Source organism: Ursus americanus, chromosome 9 (genome assembly GCF_024610735.1).
Source record: "Ursus americanus isolate L20-20 chromosome 9, mUrsAme1.1.p, whole genome shotgun sequence".
NCBI lineage: Eukaryota > Metazoa > Chordata > Mammalia > Carnivora > Ursidae > Ursus > Ursus americanus.
The window spans coordinates 24,449,761-24,461,921 of record NC_142135.1 but is presented as its reverse complement, the minus strand read 5'-3'; the positions used below and the strand labels follow the sequence as shown (position 1 = coordinate 24,461,921).

At 32.3% G+C, this 12,161-nt stretch overlaps 1 long non-coding RNA gene across 1 annotated transcript in view; it reads left to right on the top strand.

Annotated features, from left to right (window-relative positions):
- Nucleotides 1-6,901: 6,901 nt before the first annotated feature.
- LOC123797779 (uncharacterized) overlaps nucleotides 6,902-12,161 on the top strand; it is a 504,316-nt gene continuing 499,056 nt past the window's right edge. Inside the window, exon 1 of the long non-coding RNA XR_015725747.1 lies at nucleotides 6,902-7,025. This is a non-coding gene — a long non-coding RNA (uncharacterized LOC123797779). The remainder of the gene's footprint in view (nucleotides 7,026-12,161) is intronic.

Below are 12,161 nucleotides of genomic sequence, written 5' to 3'. Positions count from 1 at the left end.
CCATCTTTAGAAATTTTGGCTGATGTTCAGAAACCTGTATCTTTAACTAGTACCTCAGGTACAATCCACATTTTGAAAAACAGCAAATCTTAATTTCAGATTATGGAGTCTGTGTAGGTGTCAGGTGATATTTCAGGGTTTTAGCATTATTTGTTGTTTGTTTTCCCCCTTAATGGGATTTAGAACATTTTCATCTTGTGGCAATTTCTTGTCTGGGTATGAGATATTTCTGTACAAATTTGTTTTTTTTTTTCTCTCTCTCTGTTTTCACATGATTTCTCTTAAAGATCAACAAAATTGCCTAAAAGAGAAGTTGAACATATACTATTTTGATTACATAAAATATACTGATAATGGTAGCTGGAGAAGAGTGAAAATGAGAAAAAGTATATAGAGAAAAATCCCTAAGTCTTACCATTTCATGTAGGGCAGTGGTATAAGCCAAAAACGTTTCCTTTTTTTCCCAACACTGAACCTGCAAAGTCATGTCAAGTACAACGGACTGAACCTGATTAACCCAGGTTGTCTGAATTGCAGTCTCTTAGAAGTGATTTTTCCCTTTGTGTTCAAGTTCTGCTTTCTTCTGTATGGATGAAATGTTCCAGATTTGGTGTGTCCTGGCTAATTTTTCCCTGTAGTTATACACAGATTCAGGTCAAATACAAGTACTACAGAAATCTCTAGATTTATGCAGAGTATAAAGTATCATTCCTCTTACGACAGATCTGTGTCCATTTGTGGTATTTCTTCCAAAGACAAGGAATTTTCATAGTTTCTCTAACCTTGAAAGGATTGAAAGTCACAGGCATAGAGCTACTGATCAAATCATGAGGTGCTAATAATGTAAGGTATATGAACTTGTTTTGAAAAATACCCAAGAAAGCACACAGCTTTCCATTTCAACCTATGTTTCTGTCATCTTCCCTAAGGTGTTATAATCACTTGGTGACTAAGTTTCATTAACTTAAATAGGATCTGTAATATTCATTTAAGAATAAACTCAGATAAATCAAAGATATTTAAAATGCCTTATTTTAAAAATAAAAATTTCAGAACATATAGAACTCTGTATATAGGGACAGTTCTAAATATTCTGAAATTTTTAAATATATGCCTACACATTTCTCTCTATTGTTTTTAATGTACTAGAGCATTGACCTATGTTTCCCCAAGGAATTAGCAGTATACAACCAAGAAAAAGTAAATTTACCAACAGTTCCACTACCTCTCAATGATTTTACTAATTATTTCAGTGAAGGTTATTTGTGGTTGATAATTCACTATATTTAATTTTATTTAAGTTACCCAAATTTTTCTGTTTTTAGAATGTTCTCTTCTAAGAGATAGTAATCTGGGAAACAATTCAGCTTGTTTCAATTTCTAAATCAGCTCTACCTCAGCAGTTCTCAATTTATACTGAGGAAAAAAACCAAAAAAAACAAAACAAGAAGTAATGGCCTTAACTGAAGCATGAATAATTAGGTTAGATAGGAAGAAGAAATTCCTGACAATAGGATTTTAAAATCTTGGAGTGAATTACAGAGGAAAGTTGCAAAATTTCTCAATTGAGGTCTTAAAAAATATATAATTTACATCTTTCAGTGATGAATCTAGGATTTTCTTTACTGAATGAAGATGCTCTTGAATATACTCCCAAGACTTAATAGGATTCTAAAATTTCTGTAGGTTCATGTTTTGCATTTAAGAGAAACAAATTTGCCTTACTAATTCCTATAATTGACTCTTCTCATGTATTTAATAGAAATTTCTGAGTTTGCAAATGAACAGAATTTAAGCTGGGAAAAATTTAATGTTATTTCTGATATACTGTATTTGGATAACTGATTTTTATTCTTCAAAAGAACCACTTTTAGATGTCAGCATGACAAACAGGTTTTATAAATGATCATGGGAAAACTGTAACATTTTTTTCTTGTTAAATGTAATTCACATAAGGGAGAAATGCTCTATTGTGATTATTCTGAACTATACAGCTATAAATATTTTATGGGTTTCTATTTAATAACTACTTTAATATCCCAATTAGAATTTTAAATAACCATAGGAGAAATGTATAATCAAGATATTTCCTCTGTTGGAATATATTTGTTCAGAGAACTGGCATCCTTTGTAGATTTAAAAATTTACAATAAAAATGGTGCTAGACAAGATGATCTCTAAAGCCCATTTAAGCTCCACGATGCTCTGATTATTTGAAAGTGCTGGCAGAGTGAGGAACTATGTGGAGAGAATTGAAAATTTTTAATCTTCCCCCTTTGTTCCCTCAGCGAGTACATTGTTTCATATTTGAATCTTACAGATATAAATAAAAGGCTAATTTAAAAGTATAAATTGTTAATTTCCTATTCTGTTCACAACAGAATGCCATATACTTGAGTTTATTGTTTATGTACTATAAGTTGGAGAGTATAAGACTTAACATCACTTAATCAAATCATAGATTGGTAATAATTTAATGTGATACTTTATTTTCCTTTAGAATGTTCAGATAACTAGAATTTTCCCAAAGTGTAATACTTAATGAGTAGCTAAAATGACCTAAATGAAATAATAAATTAAGTCCTATATCATTTAATTATAGAGAACCTTGAGACTGCATACCAACTTTATATTTTTTCCATATAGAAGTGTAGCATTTTTTTAAATGTTAAGGAACACATCCATAGATTAAGGTTATATAGTTATACTGTCATTATTATTTAGGCATGCAGTGAGTTGGGAGGATGGACAAAATACACACACCACACACACACACACACACACACACACACACATGCGCACATACACATATGTGCTATTGTTAACAGAGCAGTATGAAGTGCTGGTAATACCAACTGACTCTTGGAATACGTATAAGTTCATCTTATTTTATTTTTTCATAAGTTTCCAACTTATGAATTATTTATGTTTTAAAGTTGTTTGTAAGTGGGTTTTCATATTTTAGGAATATACTTTTTCATATTTTAGGAATATACTTTTCATATTTTAGGAATGCTATAGATGGTACTAAGCTACTAGATCAACCCACAAGAATGTAATTACTTCAGTTCTGGGTGTAACTGTATTACTGAAACAAAAGACAAGATCTGCAGAAATTTTTAACTGAAATATACCATTTGTGAGAAGAATGATAAGACAATGAAATTAGTTCGGGTGATACTTAATGTTGTCTGGGTGTTCAGAGGAAGGGTTTTGTAGGATACTCACTGAGGCAAACCATCATGTGTAAGATAAGGTAGAATGTATATTGTGGGAGACTATTGCCATTATGTTTTCACAGAAATCATCAGAAATCATGTGTTATTCTCTCACTGTATTTAGAGTTACCTTCCCTTTGTGTGTATGTGCGTGTGTGTGAGAGAGATTGATTCCTTTTCACTAGATTGCCCTTCTGTCAGGCAGGTAAAACAACTTATTGGGAGTCAAGAGAAAATATATTCATTGAGATCTGAGACTCTCATATATTTATATTTTTATCATCTAGCTCTTCAGAGAAACTAAATAAAAATTTGTTGGACTGTATCAGAAAACTGGAATATTCCTACATCCAGCATAGTTCAAGTGGAACCTTGAACCGATCACTAAACCTCTTTTGGTTAGTCCACATAGAAGCCAGAGACAGAGGTAAACTGTTGCTTTTGGTGAAACTTGGGACAACTTAAATCATTGTGGCAGCTGTCAAGCAGCTTTTGAAATAGTTACCGCCTTCATGTTTGACAGTGAGGTTCTTCAGAAAGACTTCCTAAGGGAGAAAATAGAAATAACCAGCCCCCCCCCAAAGTTATCTTATTTTGAGTGCTGTACTAAATGTAACACTCAAGCATTAGTTTTCAACTATAGAGGTAATACACAGATGCCTCGAGGACCTCTGGGATTGAGTGTTTCATGTGAACTCTGTTAATACCTCATGCTAGTGTATAGTGTTTATGACTTTTTAAGAAATGCATGTATAAATCAGCTTGTAGGAGTTTTTAATATAATCCGGGTAGTAGTCCTTTGTCAGATATCTGTTGCAAATATATTTTGTCAGATATCTGTTGCAAATATATTTCCTGGTCTATGTCTTGCTTCATTTTCTTACTGATGTCTTCTAATAAGCTGCAGTTTTTAAACTTGGCAAAAACAATAGTTTTGTTTTATGGTCAGTGAAATGCAAATTAAACCACAATGAGATGTCATCTCACAATTATTAATATGACTATTAATTGAAAAGAAAAAAATGTGAAGATATGGAGAAACTGGAACCCTATACACCTGGGAATGTAAAATGGTGCAGCCACAATGGAAAATAGTATGGAGATTTCTCAAAAAATTAAAAATAGAACTACTATATGACAGTAATCCTACTTCTGGGTATTTATCCAAAAGAATTTAAGTCAGGATCTTGAAGAAATATTTGCTTCTGTATTTATTGCAGCACTAGTCACAATAGCCAAGATGTGGGGAAAAAAAACAACGAAATATCTATTGATCAGTGAATGAATAAAGAAAATGTATATACATAAAATGGAACATTATTCATCTTTAAACAAAAATACTGCCATATGTGACAACACAGATGAACACTGAGGTTATTATGCTAAGTGAAATAAGTCAGTCACATAGAAATACTACATGATTCCAAATACATGAAGTATTTAAAATAGTCAAACTCACAGAAGTAGAGAGGAGAATGGTGGTTTCCAGGAGATTGAGGGGGTGATGGGGAATTGCTGTTCAACAGATACAAAGTTTCAATTGTGCAAGATAAATAAGTTCTAGAGATTTGATATACAACATGTGCCTGTAGTTAACAATACTGTATAATACACTTAAAAATTTGTTAAGGGCGTAAATCTCATGTTAAATGTTCCTACCACAAGTTTAAACATTATGGTATAATTTGATAAATCTATTTCTTAAAAAATACTCATTAGGTAATATTTATAATCCAAAGTCATAAATCTAAATGTATATAAATAAGAGAATAGACTATTAATCCAGTTATATTCATATAATCAAGTAATAGTCATTTAACAATGAACCATTTGTTTGTAAAGTATCCTAGTTATAAAACCAAATGGTAGAAAAAATAGATTATGTTATAAAATTAAATTTAGGAATTAATATGTAAATATAAATGTAAATATACATATATATATATATATATATATATATATATAAATATATATATTCATTTGTAAGTTAGTTAAAAATTATGTGTCCTTACATGTTTTGGTTTATTTCAGGACTCTCTGTGTTATTGCTTTTTTTGTTTATCTTTACACCAGTGCTATCAGTTCTTTATTATGATTGTACTATTTCCAAAGAGAGGTTATACTAGCAGTCATAAACATATGGAAAGATTGTCATTTTGTTTTCACTAGAAAAATACAAATTAAAACCACCATGAGATATCACAGTATGCCCACTAGAACAGTTAAAATTAACTAACAATCCCAAATGTTGGAGAGGCTGAAGGGACAAATTGGAACTCTCAGACATTGTTGGGAGGGAGTATCAAATCATCAAATCACTGGGCAAAACTATTTGTCAGTTTCTTATAAAGTTAAACATATACTACCTTATGATCCAATAATTTCACTCCTAGCTATTTGCAGAAAAGATTTTAAAATATATGTCTACAATATGCAAGTTAATGATTGTTCATTTTAACTTTATGCAATATAGCACAATATTGGAAGCAACATGAACATTCATCAGTGGGAGGATAAACAAGTTGGTATACTTATATAATGAAATACTACTTAGAAATTGGAACAAATTAGCAATAACTAGTAATATAGGCAAAAAACCTAAATGATCTCAAAAACATTGCACTCAGCAAAGAAACCAGAGTTAGAAGTACAGACAATATTATGTTATTTTAATGAAGTTCAAGAACTTCTATGTGGAGGCCGCTGGAGGAGGATCCACAGGAAAGGCATGAGGGGACCTTTTAGAGTAATTGCTATGCTCTATATTTTCATTGGTATTTTGGTTACAAGGTTGTATACATTTATCATAATATTTTGCACTGTACCCTTAAGATTTGTGCTTTCACTTCATTATACCACAATAAAAAAATATACATGCATATAGTGGTTTTCAGCATATTTCATATGCCCTCCTATACAACCTCTCAATATTCACACATTTGGGGAGATAGGTAGATTTAGTTGTATTTTATAAATTGAAAACACCTGAATTTTCTAAAAACTCAAGTAACCTGACAGGGCAAACTATACAGGAAATACAGTTTCTTGTCCATTATGGTCTCCACTACACTTCAGTACACTTCAGATTAATGCCACAGTCTAGAATATTTGAGAGAAGCTCTCTGGATACAGCATTACAGAGGCAGTAAGTGCATGGGGTCTGAAGTCACACTGCCTTAGTTTAAAATCTGGGTACATCACTTATTTGTCGTGGTCCTGGCCAAATTATGTAACCTTTCAAATCCTTGATTTCTTTTGTTGTAAAAAAGGAATAATTATTATAAATTTATCATTTAATTGCTGTAAGGATAAAAGATACGTTACTGGAAAAAAGTGACACTACCTGGCATATAATAAGTGCTCACTAATGATTCTGCATGTCATAATAATAATTTATAATCATTTTATCATTAAATTAATTATATTAACATCAATTATATTAGTAATATAATTAATAATTATTTTTATAGAGGCAACTTTACAGGGTCATGGTGGCTAAATCACAGGACAAATGGTTAAGATGGCAACTAAATGGAGTCTCTGTGTAACATCAGCACACTGAATTCAGGGAACAGTGAGAGAGGGGAGGAGCTGTACAAGCTGACATGATCTATTGCTTCCATTTGCACGTGACCATCAAAGTACAACTCTTTTCACCCACACAGGCAGACCTGTCAGTACCTCTCAAGGAACACACACTATTCTGTCATTGTCACAGAAAGCAGTACTTTATTGTCTTGATAGATAGCAGTGGTAAGGTTAGACAGCAGACAGAGGACCTGGATGACACAAAGGGCATGGAACGAGGTATGGAAATGTTTACAGTGATGGGGTCTTCCTTTCTGGTTTGGGTGGCCTACTTTGATTCTTTTATATGCAGTGAATGATGGCATTCTTTCAGGGCTATATTGTACCTAATGTTATGATTTATTTTTTTAATTAATTTATTTTATAGAATAATTTTGTGTTTACAGAAAAATTGAGCAAATAGGACATGGGTCCAATATACCCGCCTCCACCCCAACAGTTTCCTTTAATATCATCTTGCATTAGTGTGCATATTTATTCTAATTAGTGAACCAATATTGGTTATTATGAACTAAAGTCTGTAGTTTACATTAAAGTTTACTTTTTATTGTACAGTTCTATGCGTTTTGATAAATGCATGATGTAATTTATCCAAGATTATAGTATCATACAAGATAGTTTTAATGCACTAAAAATTCCCTTTGCTTTACCTATTAAACCCCACCCACTCCTGCCAAATCCTGCCAACTACTTATCTCTTTGTTGTCTCTGTCATTTTACCTTTTCCAGAAAGTTATGTAGATGAAATCTTTATAGTAGATAGTCTCTTCAGGATGGCTTCTTTTATCTAGCAGTATGCTTTTGTCTTTTAAGCTCTTAAAAGCTCTTAAGTCTCTTAAGCTCTTTGTCTTTTCATGTCTTCATAGTTCATTTCTTTTTATTGATGGATAATATTCCATTGTTTAGATGTACCACGGTTTGTTTACCCATTTACCTATTGAAGGACATATTGACTGCTTCCAGTCTTAACATTTATAGATAAAGTTGCCATAAGCTTTCATGCGTAGGGATTTTTGTAGACATAAACTTTCAATTTAGTTGGGTAAATACCTAGGAGTATGATTGGTGGATTTCATCCTAAGGCTGTTTTTAGTTTCATAAGAAAGTGCTGGACTGGGCTTTCAAAATGACTACAATTTTTCATTCCCATGAACAATGAATGAAAGGTCCTATTGCACCACATTCTTACCGTCACTTGGTATTGTCAAATTTATAAAATTTTACCATTATAATAGGTATACAGTGGTATCTCATTGTCTTAATTTGCAGTTCTTTGCTGATGTCCGTTGCTTAATATCTTTTATATATTTATTTTCCATCTATGTATCTTCTTTGGAAAGGGTGTATTTAGATCTTTTGCCCATTTTAAACTTGTGTGGTTGAGTTTTAAGAGTTCTTTGTATATTTTGGATACCAGTTCTTTAAAAAATATGGGATTATAAATATTTTCTTTTAGTTTATGCCTTTGTTTTCATTCTCTTAGTAGTGTCTTCTGTATAGCAAAAGTTTTTACTTTTAATTAAGGCCAACTTACTATTTTTTTTTTCTTTCATAGATCATGCTTTTGGTGCTGTTTAAAAAAATTCATTGCCAAATCCGTGGCCACTTACATTTGCTCCTACATTATATTTTAAAAGTTCTGTATATAGTTTTCGGTTTTACATTTATATCTGTGATCCACTTTAATTATTATGAAAGATGTAAGACTTGTATCTATTTGTTTTGTTGTTGCTGCTTTTTTGCATTTGGATGTCCAGTTGTTCTAGTACCATTCGTCACAAAGAAACAATCATTCCTCCATTGAATTGCTTTTGTTCCTCGGTCAAAGATCAGCTAACTGTATTTTGTAGGTCTATTTCTAGATTCCCTGTTCTGTTCCATTGATCTGTATGTCTCTTCTTTCACCAATATTGTGCTGTCTTGAATTCTGTAGCCTTTACAGTAAGTATTGAAATTTTGTAGTGTTTGTCCTCCAGATTTTTTCTTCTGCTTCAGTGACATGACTGTTTTGAGGGTTTTTTTTTTTTTTTTTTGCCCTTGCATATAAATATTAGAATCAAGTTTGTTTATGTCATCAAAATAACTTGCGGAGATTTTATTGGAATTGTAGTGAATCTGTAGCTCATGTGGGAAATAATTGACATCTTGCCAGTACTGAGTCGTCTTAATATCAACTATGGAATACCTACTTATTTATATTTTCTTTGATTAATTTAACACAATTGTACAATTTTTTATATAGACCATTGTACATATAGGTTAGATTTATTCTTTTTTTTTTTTTTAAAGATTTTATTTATTTATTCGACAGAGATAGAGACAGCCAGCGAGAGAGGGAACACAAGCAGGGGGAGTGGGAGAGGAAGAAGCAGGCTCATAGCGGAAGAGCCTGATGTGGGGCTCGATCCCATAACGCCGGGATCACGCCCTGAGCTGAAGGCAGACGCTTAACTGCTGTGCCACCCAGGCGCCCCAGATTTATTCTTAATTATTTTATTTTAGGGTGGTTGTTGCCAAATCAGTTTCATAGTCTGATTTTAATCAGCAATGTAACTAATTCAATGATGCCAAAAATGGGATACGGATAATTGAAAGACACAGCTCAAACTTGGAGAAGTAACATCAGCGCATCTCTACAGGAGCTTTTCTTCCTTTAGTTAAGTAGCACTCTGGTCTAGAGTTAACATGTGAGTATCTAGGTGGTACTCGCAGGGCATCACTTAGCCGATGGAAACTATTTAGATCATGAAAGATCAATTTTGTATCCCCATGATTATATATGTTATATGACATTTTCCAGAGTTCCATGACCCCATATATACGTAAATTCCAAGTTTGTTTACTATGAACAACCTAGACAGTAGGTAAATCATGCTAAATGTATTCCATAGGTAAGGATTTCTTTTATCTTTCTGTTAGTATTTATCATCAGGAGAGGGTTTGACTTACTTCTTTACCTTCCTATCCCTAGCAGAGGGAGTTTAGATTAGAAACTAGCTTCCAACATTTCCTTTACTTGGGTGTGTGCAGTTACTTTGGAGATTGGGGGATTGGGGAAGAGGAAGGTACCAAGAGCTTCTGCGAAAGTTTTAAGGTTCCAATACATATGAGAATTACCTACTGTTAGAAAGTTGCACTGATTATCTATGTTTTCTTTGTATATACTTTTCCTAGAAGAGATATTATATTTTTCTACATTGTATAAGTTGATGCTGCTGACCACTTTTTAATGACTCAGCAGATCCCTTTTATTTTTCCAGGAATATTGATTAATCCTGGTATAATGAATGCGTTATAGGTTTTAGAATAACAGAAGTCTATCCCTACTGAAGACTACATGAATTTGGTACTTTCTAACTGTGTGAAATTAACTAATTTAGACATCTTTTTGTTATTATACTTATGAAATGGACATTATAATACCTTCCATGCAAGATTGTCTGAAGGATTAGAGATAATGTCACAAAAATAGAACAAGGCTGACATATGTCAGGCATGACTATTATAATTATCCATATCACATTCTACATTATCTGTGTAGAATATGATACATTTGAGCTCTCGTTTGAAACTATGTAATGGTTCAGTCAGGTTAACTTCAAAAAGTTTTTCCCTAAAAGTTGTCCTCCCCAAAGTTATTACCTAAAAAAACTCAGTCAACACAAAAATAGATCTGTATAACGTTATACTGATATATAACATTAGAACTTGCAGATCAGAGGAGGAAAATATTAAATATAGAGACCCTATTCAACAAGTTATAAATGTAGGAGTTACACTAGTTTACTCAAGTTTTAGTAACATTGGCCTTTTTTTCTGCATAGTAGAAGCTAAGAAATATTTTGATCAGCTAGAAAATATGACTGGAATAGTATCTTGCCCCTTTGGGGGATCAGATTGAGTAAATTCTGAGAATTTTTTTTTAAAAAGCCACTAGACGATTTTGCTGTGCGATGGTATACATAGCAACTAATTAGAAAGATCAGTAATAAGTTCTATCAATATAGAAGTTAAAGGTTAGAATACCTGAGACTCATGTTTCTTTTCATAAGCTGCATTTTTTATCAATAATTATTAGGTTTTTATGGCTGTGGTCCTCAGCTCTGGATGTACATGGGGGGAACCTTTAAAAACTATTAAAGAAAAATCTCTGAAAGTGGAACCTGTGCTTGATAATTTTTAAATGCAACCTAAGTGCTTCTAATGAGCAGTCAAGCTTGAGAACCAGTGATATAATGGCAAGTCAACTGACAAATACCCTGGTAGTTCTAAAAATAACCAGACAATACTGGAAGTTTTGTTATATTACCATCTATAGGAGAAATGGATTTTCACACTACAACTCCAATTTTTGAAAAACATCAATTTCAGAAATACAAAAACATAAATTGGGCTAGGGAATCTACAGTTTGTAGACCTTATGTCCTTTATATTTCTACTTCCAAGAAAATCTCTATTTTATTAGTTGTACTGGAAGCTATGTGGTTATTGTCTGGGAGAAATTTGAGCAGAGTTGTCATTTTCTAAATCTTAAAAAAATTTCCAGTTCTCCAAACTCTCCAAGTTTTTAGGCTATACTAGCAAAAATGCAAAGATGCTCCCTAGTGGAAATACCCTAAGCTTTAGGTCCATGGTCCCTAGAGCTCTGAATTAATATACACTGATAGCACATATCACATTAACCAAGGCACATATTTTTGAGAAAGTTAATCACAATCATGATTATGATACTCTAAGCAACAGATATAGTGAGCCAAAACTAAGGAAGGAAAAGTAGAAATCATTAATAAGCTTTAAAGTTCTTTGAGAAAAAAGTCTGAAAGATGACTGTGAAAAAGGAGAATTTTCTTCAAAAGTTTGAGTGGCCTCAAAATGCAATTTTTTAAAAGCAAATTATTTTTATCATTTGAATTACAAATGAAGTTTTGACAAAATTGGACTGATGGAAGCAATTATTATTATACTCTCAAAGCTGAGAAAATGGCTTGGTTTCATGCTAAAGGGGTAAAGTACTAGCTGGTAAATACAACACAAGTCAGAATCTTGCACCTGTACTCAAATATGTATAGGTTAAAATACAAGAAGCTCTGGGATGGGCTTTCCTGAATCCTGTTATTTTTGTATTACCAACAGATGTCTTCAAAAAATTTAAAATATTTAGAAACATTTAGAAATAAATTGATAGAAATCCAATATGTGTTACTATATATAATACACATAGTAAGACATTAATATTCATAAGTCTAATATTGATGCAAACATTGATGGAAGGAACTCAATAAATTGAGATTTAAGGGTATTGCAAGTCTATGTCCTTTCATGATGAAGCTTTGCTTCTGAAAAAATAGTGTTCTA